Below are 15,748 nucleotides of genomic sequence, written 5' to 3'. Positions count from 1 at the left end.
CGTTCTCTGGTCACGACGGCGTCTGCTAATTTGCCGATTCGCGGGCAAGGCAGCAAAGGCAGTACACGCCATTGTTATAAGCTGATCCTCGTGCGGCAGAAATGAGCAACACTAACACATTTAAAAAATATTTGCAGAGCCGCTTAGCAGCTAAAATTTTGACATCGCAGTTTTTGGTGTGTTCTTCCTACGTATAGAATTTCATTTTACGATTCGTTATGTCGGATTGGACCACTCCCTAGTAAATCACTCTCCTCTTTCTCCCACTCTGTCTATCTCCCCCTCCCCCTCACCCCCTCTATCCATGCATCTTCTCCTCCCTCTCTCTGTCCATGTCATTCTCTTCCTCTTGTCTGTGCATTTCCCACTGCCCCTCTCACTGTCCACCCCTCCTGCTCCAGATCCGTGTCCACCTCCTCTTTCTCCCTCCCAGTCTGCCTACATTTTTCTTCTCCCTTTCTCCCTCCACATTATCACCCCCACCGCAAAAGAAGGCTGCTGGTTCTTATGCCTACCGTATTTCTTTCCACATAGTTAGTAATATGTGTAACAAGTGTAACCGGAGTCGATCCAGTAGTTTATAAGGACGTTTCTATCTGATGTTTTGCCCATGTAACCCACATGTCATATATATTTAGCATATTTCACACCTATTTGTATACATATTTCTTCTATATCTCCAGCGAGATTAGCGAGGCAGTTTCGTATAACGCTGCTCAATGTTTATGATGTCGTATCTCCTGAACTATGAGTTGCACATTGACATAAATTTGCAGGATCATCTAGTGCTATATGAGAATAATGTTTGCAAAATATGTTGCGAATAGAATTATTAGTAAGGGAGTAGTAAATTAAAAGATCATGCCCGATGTTCTACTGCATGAACAAAGGGAATTAGTAAGCGAAAACATTTTTTCTTTCATAATTTTATGGGGAGTGTGAATGAGAAAAAGTCTTGTATGGGTTAGAAATTATGTGTGAAGTTTGTTTCACGTCACTAAATTCTTCCATTACCAAATACTGAATGAATAAGGCTGGCTATTTGTGTGTCATGAGCTACACTCTTTTTTCAGCCCTGCTCCCAATCCCTTTGAGAAGTATGTGGTTCTTACCCCAACGTTGTTTCCTTCTAGACAGTAAGTGATATGTGTACCAAGTTTGGTTGAAATCGATGCTTCGGTTTAGGTGGATATGTGGAACATACGTACATACATTCACTTTTGTAATATGTATGATTTTTTTGTGAAACAACCAGAGTATGTAAAAATAGTCCTAATTAAAGATCGCCAGAATGTCATTCACAGCTTACGGTGTTGGACCAAAGTTGTCTTCAAGGCGCCACATTCCATGGTGTCGCAACATGTGCTAGATAACGTTTTGGTCATAAGTCATTGGATTACTGGCGGTGGTGTGAAGGGGACGAGGAATAAGCATAAGCATTCTAGCTTCTGTGGTGTGTTCATCATACCATTCTGGAGAATTTCGGAAGGAATGGGACAGCATATCCCCTTGAGATGTTACAGGTTCCCGATAGAGGGACCCATGGTTTGTGAAGGGAGGCTCAAGAGCGTATAGTGGATTTGTTTGTCGTGTTCTCGTGACAGACGAATTCCCATTCAGATTCTCATAAATATCCTCTACCTTCTCACCCCAGAGAAATACCTCCAACAGCAGTCTCAACCAAACGATGTTCACAAACGGGATTTATTACTGTTGCGGTTTTCGTCTTACTTGTGCTTTAACATCGGCGCTTTCATCATGTTCCATGACTGTCCTATCTAGCCGGCCTTTTTCTGTGGACTAGCACCTGATTGAATTTTAATGCCTCTGTCCAGTGAAGTGCCTCAAGCAGAGGTTCAAATGTGCTGCTGTGGTTGAATCGCTTACAAATGACGCTCTTCTGGAAGATAGTTTCTTCAGTCGTTGTTGCTCTTCAGGTTATACTGAGGCGTGATTGTCTGCTTTCTGAAACCTGCCTATTAGTTATAACAACCAGCGAGTGACTGCACGACTCTGTTATGAACATGTTGTTGCCTGTAATTCTGACAGTGGCTGCTCTTCCCGAATCAAAGATCGTACAGTTCACCCTTAATACAATGGAGATGAAAAGCTTAGTTCCTACAAGGCTTCAGCCGGGAGTTCGTCATGTACAAATTTCTCTGGCCGTGATATAACGCAACTATATCGCACTCGACTTCGCCGTCGATTGTTAGTATAATGCCTAGCCACATCGTGAACACATGACACACCCAACTGGTCCGATCTCCCTTCACCACCACCGCCACGCCCACATTGCCTCCAATACAGCAATAACAGATGTTTCAGTTTCTCATTGCCTCAAGTTCCAACTGTAAAATCGTGACAAAATCCCGAATTGTACTTTCAATTAAAGCACAATCATTAATATAATCAATCTTTTGTACTTTATGATGTGATCTTCAGGCCTTTCAGTTATATAAACAATGAGAGACAAATGAAATACTCAATATCACAATGCAGTGTGGCGTTACTATGAGAGATTCCAGGGCACTCTCACTTTTGATATGATGTTATGCTGCTTAATGTTCTTAGGGAAAATAATCTATGTTAGCTGGTTGCTATATGTGATACAATCTGACTTCATTCATATGATGAAATGGCTAGCAGTAGTTTATGCTCTTATTTGTGTGCTCCAGTGAAGGCATAGTGGTAAACCTTACCTGCATTCAAAGATGGTTCAAATGGCTCTGAGCACTATGGGACTTAACATCTACGGTCATCAGTCCGCTAGAACTTAGAACTTAATAAACCTAACTAACCTAAGGACAGCACACAACACCCAGTCATCACGGCATTCAAAGGAGGCGGGTGCCTAGTTAATCGGCTACAGTAAAAGCGAAAGGCGGCTGATGGTCGAGGGGAGCGTTTTTTCTGCAGAGCCTGGGTGAAAACGTTTGGCGACAGCCAAGTTCACCGGTCTCATTGAGCAGACACGTTGGGTGGCGCTGGTCGGCCGGCGGTCGCATCCAGGTAGGCTGACTGGCACACAGGAGCCGCTTGAACTATGAGCAGAGATTTGTACGAACTGACAACCGGCAATAAAGCAGAGGATGTGCCCTTGTTAGGTAGAGAAAGTGGATGAGACGGGTGTGAGTTTCTACGAATTGCCGTGGTACAAGGCAGTAGCACCCAGGCGTCCAGACTCTGTTGCAAAACATATTTGTGAAGGCACGAGGCTTTTAGCGAGTTTATGGCCGTTATTTGGAAGTTCGAAATGGACGCAACACGAGAGATAACGATATTTCATGGAGGACTGTGGTTCCATCCAAGTCATGCTTTTAGCAAAGACACAGCGTAAACATATGAGAAAGAGACCGCGAAGCTGAATATTTTTTCCTTTTCTCCCAATTAATTTTTAAATTCACTGATTGGTCAAATCTGTGTATGCAGAGCAAGGGGCGGTCTCCCAGCTTCGAATGCTGAGCTCCAGCTAGTAATGGGCCTGCGCCAAAGTGGGAGTAGTCTAAGCATGTAAATGTGCTATGCTACTGAGCTGGGGAGGGAAGCTGTGGAGAAAGAGAACATACCCTTGTACTGGCACTTCGCTAGTAAAGAATGGCAGGTCTTTACCTAAATGGTGAGACTTGTGTCCTCTGCTAGTGTTCCACTTACAGCCTGTGCCAGTCACCAACTAAACCGTCAGAGGCACTGCCTCTTGCATCATGCACACAACGAGTGATTAGTGGGTGTACTTATTTGTTTTAGGTCGGCCGTCTAAACGTTTGAATGTTCCATCACCCATAGTCATGTCATGGAGTCAAACTGGTCCGGCAGATCAGCAAACGCATCCACCTGCACACTGGAATCCACTGGAGTTTCAGAGGCTCATAGGGAAGTATATGCGTTCCGAATCAGCCAGCCAAATGCGAGACCGCGTACTTTCATTTTTTTTTTTTTTTTTTGGCGCGCGCCGTTGACAACATATTGCCGCCATCCATGATTGCAGTCGCCGAGAGCATCGTGGTGAGCCTCCCCGAGCTACGGAAGGGTAAAGTATTCACTGCTGCGGCACAGGGCTCCAATATATGCTTCTCAGCACCCTGTTCTTTGGAACCATAATCCTATTTATGGAACTACAGAGTATATACCCTTGAAAGTAAGGTAGTTTTCTGGCCAAACCAAATATTAACATTTATGAAGTCAGATAAAGCGATTAGTTCGGGTTATTGTGGTGCGTTGATAGCCAGCTGATCACTTTGGTCGCCTTAAACCGCATATTATAGAAAGCGTTTGTCAGGGGGAAATGTTTGTGTGCCATTTCTTTAGCCATCTTTTGTCATGAGATCTTAAGATTGAATACAGCTATTGTTATTTAGACCACAACTCCTCCCAGTATTCTGATTAACATTACCTTTGCCATTTTATTTAAGTGTTGATTGTAATTGAAAGAGCAGAAGCTTGGAACTATACTGTATGATCTCGGTTTAAAGCAGCGGTAACAGTTTTAACTTTGCTCTCAGTACTTTGAAAGCATACAAAGAAGGCTTTTTCATGCGTTGCCGCATGTGGTCTTACTTGTATTAGTTGCCTCTATCACATCAAGTTCTATTTGTTGTTAATTTTACATGTTAAACATTTCTTATGAAATATTTCTTGACTGAAAATTATTTAATTAGTAATAATCTGTTATTAAATTGCCACTAGAAAAGACGGAGTAGGTGATTATGAATTTGAGCCATTCATTTCATCCGCTATTGGCGGCAGTTATACGTAATCGAGTTTGAATAAAAAAATTTTATATCAGTCAGTGCCACACGGCCGATGTTTAAGATTGTGTGGAGAACCGTATTTAGAAATAACAAGCGGTGTCACTATGGAACACAAGAGAGTGCTGAAGTGCGCGTAACTGAACTTCGATAAGGCAGCCGCTGGAATTGTCTACCTCCTACAGCCTCCTGCTCCTCTGGCACCGACCTGGCAAACCGAGGAAGACAAGTGTCTCCACCAATGAGATGTTCTAATTCCCTACTTCATGTAGTGGGCGGGACAGGGCGTGGTCTAGGCGGAGCTTACTTACTGTCGACCTGCTGAGATGTTATGTTCTCCTAACACCTAGCTGTGTTCCGACCGCTTGTCGGTGCGATTTGTTACCCTAGTTGCATATCCTCGAGGAGATGTTACTTGCTATTGGAGACGTCAGTGCCTCACTTACTCTTTTCGCTGTGTACTGAATGTAAACGTTGGGCATTCAGTACTCAGTGCAAAGTGCAAGTCAAATGCTGATATAAATGTCGTCGAAAAAACGCTGAAAATCGGACATCTGGAGAATACAGTGCGAATAAATACATCTCCAGGTCAACACACATAGATGAACAACGACTGATAGATATAATGCGAGTTGCTACGCACTTAACATGTCTGAAATGTGCCTGCATCTATATACTCAAAAGACTAGAAATTTGCAGTTAAATTCGGGATACATGGAATTAAATATTTTAAAGTATGTCAAGCATCCACTGCAAATAAACTTACTCATTGATTCTTGTATTAGATAGGAAAAGCAATGGATTCTCTCTATACGTCAAAAATAAACTTATTTATTACACATGTCATCCTTTTTCTGCTCCCGCACAGACATTCAGCGGTTATGTGTCATTGGGGCCCTGACTGAATAGCCTAGAAAAGACGAAAACTGTAGACTCAACATTATTACAGTTCGTTTTCAATTATATTTACAATTCAAGCAGTTCAGAATACCACACGACACCAAAAGCTGCTGTGGGCATCTATGTTTTTCGAGATAAGTCAGATATATATCAAGATGCTCCAGGCGTTACAGAGTTATCATTACATGTCATCATGTTCTCACCGTCAACGTCACAAATAGGAGTGTTAATGGTGTTTTATTCTCATAAGAATTCTCTCCTGGTACTATGATATGGAGGTACCGAATCTGATTGACATTGCTCCAGGTGTCCCAGAACTATGCTGGATCATACAAACGCGAACTAAACATTATAATTATGCATACATTTTACTAGCTTTTTCACTCTAAATAAAGCCACTAATTATTAGCCCGGTGTACTGATGACTGATTTCGCTCTTTATATTACAAAAGTCTAGTTCACGTTTAACATGGATAAATTTTATGGAATTTTTTTGGACTTACCTCAGTTGAGGCTTAGGTTGCATCTTAGTTTATTTTGTAAATCTGAAAATTACCAGTTAGCCTGAGTTTAGATTCGTACAGTCTGGCATGGCTTCCACAATATTTCATGGTACTACTAGAAAAGTATTATCGTAACATTTTCTGGGTTTCCACACAACGGTAGCTCCTTGAAAATTTTTGATATTTAAGGAGCTTAAACACCTTACAGAATTCGCTTCACGACGCAGGAATCTTAAGACTTGAACTTCTGTGCCAAACAAATCACATGCAGTAATTTGAGGTAGGAAACCTCGAAAACATTTCTTCTGCGTTATTAATATTTGCTGATGCATGTGTGGCCATGGCGAGGAGCTGTTTTCTATTACCTCACAAAACTCCAAAATATTCAAATTCCGATAATGTCGTTCACGCTTTCTTTTAATGCAGTTTTACTGATACCTGACTATAATTAAGAAAGAAATAGACTTGTGTAGTACAGTACTCTGTTACGGATTAGATGATGTGTTCCAGCTTCATCTGCAATCATTTAGCAACGAGCACTTTACAATTGTTTGTTTCATAGAATTCTGAAGTCATCAGATGTTAAGTCCCAAATTCCTTAGAGCCATTTTTTGAAATCTGAGGTCACGTCAAAAAAGGCGAAGTGGGAGGATCGTCAATGCCGCCCATAATGCTATAGATGATCAGCAAATCAGAATAGTGTAATAAACAACCGAGAACTGAACTTTACTGAAGATATTCCTTACGTAGGTATTTAGCATGTAGCTGATGGCTAATTAAGGGTAGGTATGTCAGCCTCAATAGAACCACGTCAAAGAGGCAACAAGATGGACTGGTGGAATTCCATGGACGGAGACTATCAGAACAGCTGTCCTAACTGTAGTTTCCTCTCGCTGTCTCCAGGTAAACAGTAAGTTACCTGACAGATCCTTCTGTCTCCTTGACCGTGGTTGAATCGGAGATCGAAACCAACAACACGTGTTTCAGCGAGAAAATATTGCAGAATAAGGGACATATGGAAAACTACAATCAGTGAAGAGAGACGCAGAAAGTAAATTAATTTTGGTACATATTGATACATAAACACAAATACAGTATAAGAAAGTTTTCGAACTATGTTTTCTATACATGCACGCAGTCGATCCGTGATTTTGGTCACTGGATTCATTATCTCCTCTTCTGTATGTATCGGTGATTGGATGTCACATCAGATGAATAATTCGGTACTCTTTCTTTGAAAGACCTGGACGAAACTGTCACTAATGCATCTCTTCATGTGTGGGAAACATCTAGGAAAAACCTCGGGTTTACAAGCATATTCTGTACTATTAATATTAGGTTTCGGCATTAATCTTGTCAAAAGGCGGAAACACGTTCCCGGCTGTGTGGACTGTAAACGAGCACCCTTTTCCGTACTTCCTGCCCAGGCCACGCCTGAAGTATCGAATTCATCTCCTATTACAGAGTTTATTCAACTTCGCCTTCACAATCACAGTGGACAGATTAACCCACGAACGGTATCAGATCTGGAAAAACATATTGTATGCCTGGGGTCTTTTTTGACCCCAAAGTTATTCAGACAAATTTACGCAGATAAAATTTGAAATATGTCCACAAAAGTAATTATAATTTATTGGGAAACATATTTACGCTTGTGATATAACAACTCCACAGTATCTTAGTATAATTAAGTTACATATATGTTATAATTATTTACTGCATTTGTTTGAGATATGAAAACGTGTTTTGTTGAGTTTTTTTACTTCCAAAAATTATTTTAACACAAAATATTCATAAGCCATAAGCAATGTAACAATACTGTAATTTACTAATATTGTGTGTAATATCACTTACATGGAATTTTTTTAGAAATACGCTCCTACTCACTCTCCGTCTCATACGAAGAACAATCATTACACAACACACCTATCCTAGCGTGTTCACTACAAACTTGTGACACCCATCATATTGTTGATTCATTTTCTTGTCCTCTGACCTTGGGCAGGAGACACGCCATTTTCTTTTCACATTTGAAACATCGGCTTCCTGGTTAACATTGTGTTTTTCCTTTAGAATATCCTTGAAGCCTGAAGATATGTATTGCTGAACAAATGCGTTGTCTTCTGCAGTGGGCAGACAGGGTTCTTAATTCAATGTGAGGTTTGCCTAGTTCTTTTCCTAGTTCGGAGAGGAATGCTCTTCTTGCATTTTTACTTCTCATATCATGTAAAAATTTACAATACAGAACGTAAGCGTTGAGACAAGCTAAATCTAGCATATCAAAAATGCAGCAAGCTGCCACCTAATTATCCCATATTTCACTGAATCATGTCTAGCCATCTTATTAACTGTATCAACTACTGACTTTTTTGAATTGTAGAACATTAATATTTCAGGTTTTTTGTGCTCATGCTCACTTATATCAAATGTCTGGTGTAGAGCAGACAACAAGATTACTGATTTATTTAGTGCAGGAACATACGAAGCTAAAACAGTATTCTTTGCATACCCAAATGTGGTCGATAATGGACGCCTCTGTTTTGATGTCAACATTTCTTTTGGTATCTGTTTTTGGTTAGTCCGGAGAGTTCTGGTGAGCGTCAGTTTATTGGGAAGAAGTTCTTGTCCTCAATCAAAACTTGTAAATTTGTTATCAGTGGTAATGTTCCCACCACTTCCCTTAAGGTGATCAACTTAATCATTCACCACTTGTTTCCCTTGACCTATTTCCCTTCCTTCCACATGTTTCCCCGTATACACTTGTGCATTTATCATATAATTCGTCTCACAATCTAAAGCAGCCCACACTTTTATCCCATACTTTCCAGGTGTGGAAGGAATGTAAACCTTGAACCGCCCCTGCAAGTACACAGATGCACATCAACTGTAATGTAGTGTGCAGGAACACAAGACGAAATGCATGCATCAACGAACATTTCAGGCACGGCCCATATAGGTTCAACTTTTGATCCAGAAGTAACTTTTATTTCTTCCCTTGTATATTTATCATAGACCTGGAGGCACATCAAAAGCTCATTTAGGCTCGAAAAATAGGAAAGACATACTCTTCTGACAAAAATTCACTAAAAGGCTTCCCACGTGCATTCTGCAAGCCAGCTATTATTAGTCGATCAAAGAACACCAGCAGCTCTGTAGAATGAAGTTCCATCCAGCGTTCAGGAGTTGGGTACAGAATTTTATTATCTTTTGCATGATTATTAGTATGCATTACTATTACACTCTGCATGTGATTGGAGATAATAAGTCTGAAACAATCATTACTTATCTATAATTGTGGTCTAAGGTGTCGTGGAACATGCGCAGTTTCACATACTACATTCCTTGAAACCTGCTTTCGCGCAACAGTTGGTACCGTGTTATATGTTATCAGTCCACTTCTAGGCACAAAATTAGAACACTCGTTACCTATATTACATTATCATCTTCTTCACAGTCACTCATATCGACTTCATCTCCGACCTGTAGACCTTCCTGTATCATATTTCCATCACATCGCCGGCCGCGGTGGTCTCGCGGTTCTAGGCGCGCAGTCCGTAACCGTGCGACTGCTACGGTCGCAGGTTCGAATCCTGCCTTGGGCATGGATGTGTGTGATGTCCTTAGGTTAGTTAGGTTCAAGTAGTTCTAAGTTCTAGGGGACTGATGACCACAGCAGTTGAGTCCCATAGTGCTCAGAGCCATTTGTACCATCCATCACATCTACAATGTGCTGACATGAGGAAAGTTTCCAACCGATTTCTCATACACAAACAACAATTGACTGGTGTTGCCTGGTGAAACGCTGTTGTGATGCCTCGTGTAAAGAGGAGAAATGCGTACCATCACGTTTCCGACTTTGATAAAGGTCGGATTGTAGCCTATCGCGATTGCGGCTTATCGTATCGCGACGTTGCTGCTCGCGTTGGTCGAGATCCCATGACTGTTAGCAGTATATGGAATCGGTGGGTTCAGGAGGGTAATACGGAACGCCGTGCTGGATTCCAACGGCCTCGTATTACTAGCAGTCGAGATGACAGGAATCTTATCCGCATGGCTGTAACGGACCGTGCAGCCACGTCTCGATCCCCGAGTCAACAGATGGGGACGTTTACAGGACAACAACCATCTGCACGAACAGTTCGACGACGTTTGCAGCAGCATGGACTATCAGCTCGGAGGCCATGGCTGCGGTTACCCTTGACGCTGCATCACAGACAGGAGCGCCTGCGATGGTGTACTCAACGACGAACCTGGGTGCACGAATGGCAAAACGTCATTTTTTCGGATAAATCCAGGTTCTGTTTACAGCATCATGATGGTCGCATCCGTGTTTGGCGACATCGCTTCGAACGCACATTGGAAGCGTGTATTCGTCATCGCCATACTGGCGTATCACCGGGCGTGATGGTATAGGGTGCCATTGGTTACACGCCTTGGTCACCTCTTGTTCACACTGACGGCACTTTGAAAAGTGGACGTTACATTTCAGATGTGTTACGACCCCTGGCTCTACACTTCATTCGATCCCTGCGAAACCCTACAGTTTAGCAGGGTAATGCACGACCATATGTTGCAGGTCCTGTACGGGCCTTTCTGGATACAGAAAATGTTCGACTCCTGCCCTGACTAGCACATTTTCCAGATCTCTCACCAACTGAAAACGTCTGGTCAATGGTGGCCGAGCAACTGGCTCGTCACAATACGCCAGTCACTACTTTTGATGAAATGTGGTATCATGTTGAAGCTGCATGGGCTGCTGTACATGTACACGCCATCCAAGCTCTGTTTGACTCAACGCCCTGGCGTATCAAGGCCGTTATTACGGCCAGAGGTAGTTGTTCTGGGTTCTGATTTCTCAGGATCTATGCACCCAAATTGCGTGAAAATGTAATATATTTGTCCAATGAATACCCGTTTATCATCTGCATTTCTTCTTGGTGCAGCAATTTTAATGGCCAGTAGTGTATGATTTCAGTGGGACAAGAGAAATTATCTGCTTCGAGTCAAATGAGACTTAAAATTCATTGTAATTTAAACTGACGTAGGAATCATTGTAGTAAGTTACTAGATTTTACCTGTGAGTTTCCTGATTAACTTGCATATTGTCAGGCATAGTTTGAACATGCCACTAATGTGCAACGATGTCTACAGGTCTACAGAAGATAATACGCAACTGAAAAGCAAGATTTTTAATTGAACGTGTCATCATAAAAAGTGTATTAAATTTCTAAATGGAACTCAATATTTCTGACACTTTGTCAAAGGAGAGATTTTCCATTGACAACAAAGTTAATCGAGTCCGTACAAAATGAATTCGTTCCTTTTAGTAACATTGTAAATTTCTTTATTTACTCCAAGTATATGTCATGTAGACAAACTGCCCCACAATTGTTGTAACTGGCTCTTGCTGTCCTTGATGCTTTAACGTTCGGACTAATTCAGCACACGTTTTTTTATTACAGAGCTTTTGTAACTTTCTGGCCGTGGGAGTACCTGAACATCACGGAGATTATTCATAGAGACGCGTACCATGCTGTGCCGATGAGTGGCACATTCTCCTATTATCCTCCCTTGACCCTCGCTGGTAGCGCCAACGGGAGTGGTAAAGGGGAGGTGTACGTAGCCAGTGAGAAGTCTGCTGGTGGAGACCGGTGCGGCAACGCAGTGGTGTCCCGGTAGGCATATGCGAGTAGTGCTGGCTATCGAAAGTAATTATTTGGCGAATAACACTGGTTTGGGTTTAGGACTACCTGGTGCTTACCTGGACTAATGGCTTAATTTGCATGCGGAGATGTCTCCTTACAGGAGTAATATGATTTTGTACGCGTAACCAGAATAGGATTGATTTGGTAGGTCAACTTCAATACTACTACATCTAATACTTCTGCGATGTTGATAAACGTGAGTCGTTAGGTGGTTTAAGTTATTCATGTATTAGAAGTGAATTCTGATTAATGCTATCACTGTAATTACATTGTACCTCGGGACTCGTGGTGGCTATCAGTTGTGACACTTTTGTTTTCCAAGTTTTAATTATTCTTCGTTTCAGACCGTGTAAAGAAACGTCTGAGTTAAAAGGTGTTGGGTGAGCAATGGAGATCAAGAAAATGTTTGGCTTGAAAAGATCCGATATCCGTTTAGCATCGACTGGTGAGCCACAGCTGTTAGCAATACCAGGACCGCAGCGAACTGGGACCGCTTGATTGTGGTGACTGAGGTTCGGTCACAGGAAACTACCTTTCTAGGGCAAAGTCATGCATTTTATAACAGTTTACACCACTGTCATTGCATTTGATTCTGTTGTAAGTTTTGAATATTTGCTTGCTTAAGGTGCGTAAATGATATCTTAAAATTTATTATTTAATATTTATTTAATGTTCATGGAGTTTGTTTCTATGAATAGCCTCAGATACAAAAAAGAAAAGAGTACCTTTATAAGAGTGGGATAAGAATTTAAAAGTTTTACGAGAAGTTTTTGATAAATTTGTTCTTCTGACTTTTTTAAGATTTTGGTTATAAATTCCACTGATTCTAAGCAATTTTACTTTAAAAGGAATTTTCTTTTAATTCGTCCACTTGGACTTACAAACCTAGAGAGGTGCTATCAATGTTTAGTTTTAATAAATGTTTGAAAGTGGTAGTCTTCCTTTTGAGACTCAGTCCTCGCTCCACCGCCCACTTGCTACCAAATGGTAACAGTGCGAAAAGACTGGGTCGGGTACAGCAGGGTAACAAGTTATTATTCATCTTACTGTTTTTGCTGTTCTGTTTCAGTTTGACTACGGCTACAGTGAGAGGCCACACACGTATGCGGAGGTTCAGTTCTTGTACAAAATTAGGAGCGGTATGAATCCACAAGAAAAAATGGCTCTGAGCACTATGAGACTTAACATCTGTGGTCATCAGTCCCCTAGAACTTAGAACTACTTAAACCTAACTAACCTAAGGACATTACACACATCCATGCCCGAGGCAGGATTCGAACCTGCGACCGTAGTAGTCGCGCGGTTCTGGACTGGGTGCCTGAACCGCTAGACCACCGCGGCCGGCGAATTCACAAGAAACAGTCGATGAATTGGTACTGCAATTAAGACTAAGTATGGAAAAGGCCGATCGTTATTAGAGTTCCCCACAGAGATGTACGTTAGGGCATCGAATCTGTGCACGCTTTGCTTCGCGGGTTTGAAATCCAGAAAGAGCTGTTTGGTGAATCAGGAACTACTGCTGATCAACTTACGCGATTGCTAGCGCGTTTCTAACATTGTGAGGACTGTTTGGCTGATTTTATTGGAGTTTTAGACAATGTTATCGGCCCATTACAACAGAGAGTGAGACTGCGCAAGGTTATCAATAAATCGAGGGGAGCTGGTGACTATTTTTGTAAGGTTACCTTAACTTTCACAAGAATAAATCCTACAGTCTAAGGACTTATCGCATCACTAGGTAACTTGTATAGTTGAATTTTAAAGTTATTAGATGTCCAAGAGCAGGGAAAGGAGATGGGCTTATCTCAAGTGGAACTGATACAAATCTTGGCCGTTAACCTTAGAGGAGCCTTGGGAAAATGGATATTAGAAGTGTTAGATCACAATCGGAGGACTGATGAGCTGTGAAGGGATATTTTCGAGAGGGTAATTCGACATAGAGACATAATAAAACATATACCAGATGGGATTAAACCGCAAGATAGGAGACTGGTTTTTGTACAACACCTAGGACATTCCAGTAACTTAACGACATAGTAAGACAAACACACATCATAATTTCATGACAAGCGACGAAGTAAGAAGGAACATAGAATATCTAACACGGTGGTACGTTTCCATTGTGGACAAGAAGGCCATTTAGCGCCGAGGAGTAATAGTGTTATGCAACAGGAATTACGTAATTATACTACTGAGTTTAAACAGAATGTGCAGTGTTGGGTGTGGATATAGAGGACATGTGCAACATACATGTAGACGCAATAAGATGAGAGGCAAAACTGATTGACGGTATCTAAAAAGGGCCGCTCATAAGATAATGTAATGTGTCTCTCAACTTATGAGTATACGGGCAATTCCTACCAGAGAACAGTGGAATCTCCCTTTTGTATGTTGCGATAATAATGAATAACTTATTTGTGCATTGCTTTATTCGGGAAGCACGATAACACCTGTGGATGAACAATGATTTAAGACAAATAGTACACACAGCACGTGGCCTGCCGTTAGTAAGGAAATTGTAAAGTGTACGGAGCTAATAAGACTTGCATGGAAGTAGTTGAATACATAACAGGAAAAAGTAGGATAGGGCAACAGGGCAGCAAAAAGGGAACAGTAAGGCGAGTCTCATAAAAGCTCTTAGTTTTACATGTATTTTAGGATCTGATTTCATGGGTCAAGTCAGTCTGATTCATAATTGGGCAAATAATATATCTTGGTATCGGTTTAGGCGAGATTGAAAATTAACCTTTTGTTATCATTATAAGAAGAAAGACTTGGAGAACAGAATAACCGAAGAAAACATTACAAAAAAGTAGACAGTGTACCTCAACAGTAACCGGATCCATCTGAGCACTTACAGATGTATGTCAAATGTAACGTTATGCGAATATGAGTACGCCAAAACTTTCTTGACGTACCCACAACGAAAACAAGTGTTACATACATGCATGAATTCACCACTGAAGAGCCGGCCGGCGTGGACGGGCGGTTCTAGGCGCTTCAGTTTGGAACCGCGTGACGGCTACGCTCGCAGGTTCGAATCCTACTTCGGGCATGGATGTATGTGATGTCCTTAGGTTAGTTAGGTTTAAGTACTTCTAAGGTCTAGGGGTCTGATGACCTCAGATATTTAGTCCTATAGTGCTCGGAGGCATTTGAACCATTTTTCGCCACTGAAGACACCGAGAAAATTCCATAGCGGTAACCACCTTATCGATTGACCCCGCCCCGCATGAAAGTACTAAAACAGTCAATTCTGGAAAAACAGGAAAAAGGAGGTATGACCTTTGAAGTCACATTACGCAGCATCAAAACCTAATGGTGTAAGCAGGCCAGTGGTAATTATAAAGTATCGAATAGAAAAATTTTGCCCGCTCAGTTCCACTTCCAGATTTACATTACCTTCGGCTGGTTCAAAGACACTAAAGATTTTTCCACATTACACCTTAATCAGCGTGTAATCAAATTCCATTAAATGAGAAATCCAAACCTCTTGCTGCATTCACTACGGAGTGGAACATCTATGAATTTAATGGAGTGTCGTTTGGATTGTCGAATGGAGACACAGTTCTTCCTCAGTTGATGAATCTTATATTCAATGAAAAAAATTTTTAATTTTGGACATAAATTTTTAGAATTTTGGTGACCTACAGAATGGATACTGAGATACGTATGTTAGATGTGAAAGAAATATTTGCGCCTTCACTACAAGTGGACCTAAATGTAAATCCGGATAAAGTGCAAGTAGCCTATTCCACCGAATAATTGCCGCATCATATAATCACTCCCGAAGGGGTTATCATAGACTCTTAAAGAGTAAAGACCATATAACACTTTCCATCTCTTAAGATTCCAGCCGATTAGCACGTTTGGAAGTGGCGCATTTTTAACAAAA

This window comes from Schistocerca americana, chromosome X (genome assembly GCF_021461395.2).
Source record: "Schistocerca americana isolate TAMUIC-IGC-003095 chromosome X, iqSchAmer2.1, whole genome shotgun sequence".
In the NCBI taxonomy this organism is placed as follows: Eukaryota; Metazoa; Arthropoda; class Insecta; order Orthoptera; family Acrididae; genus Schistocerca; species Schistocerca americana.
This window is presented reverse-complemented; position numbering follows the sequence as displayed.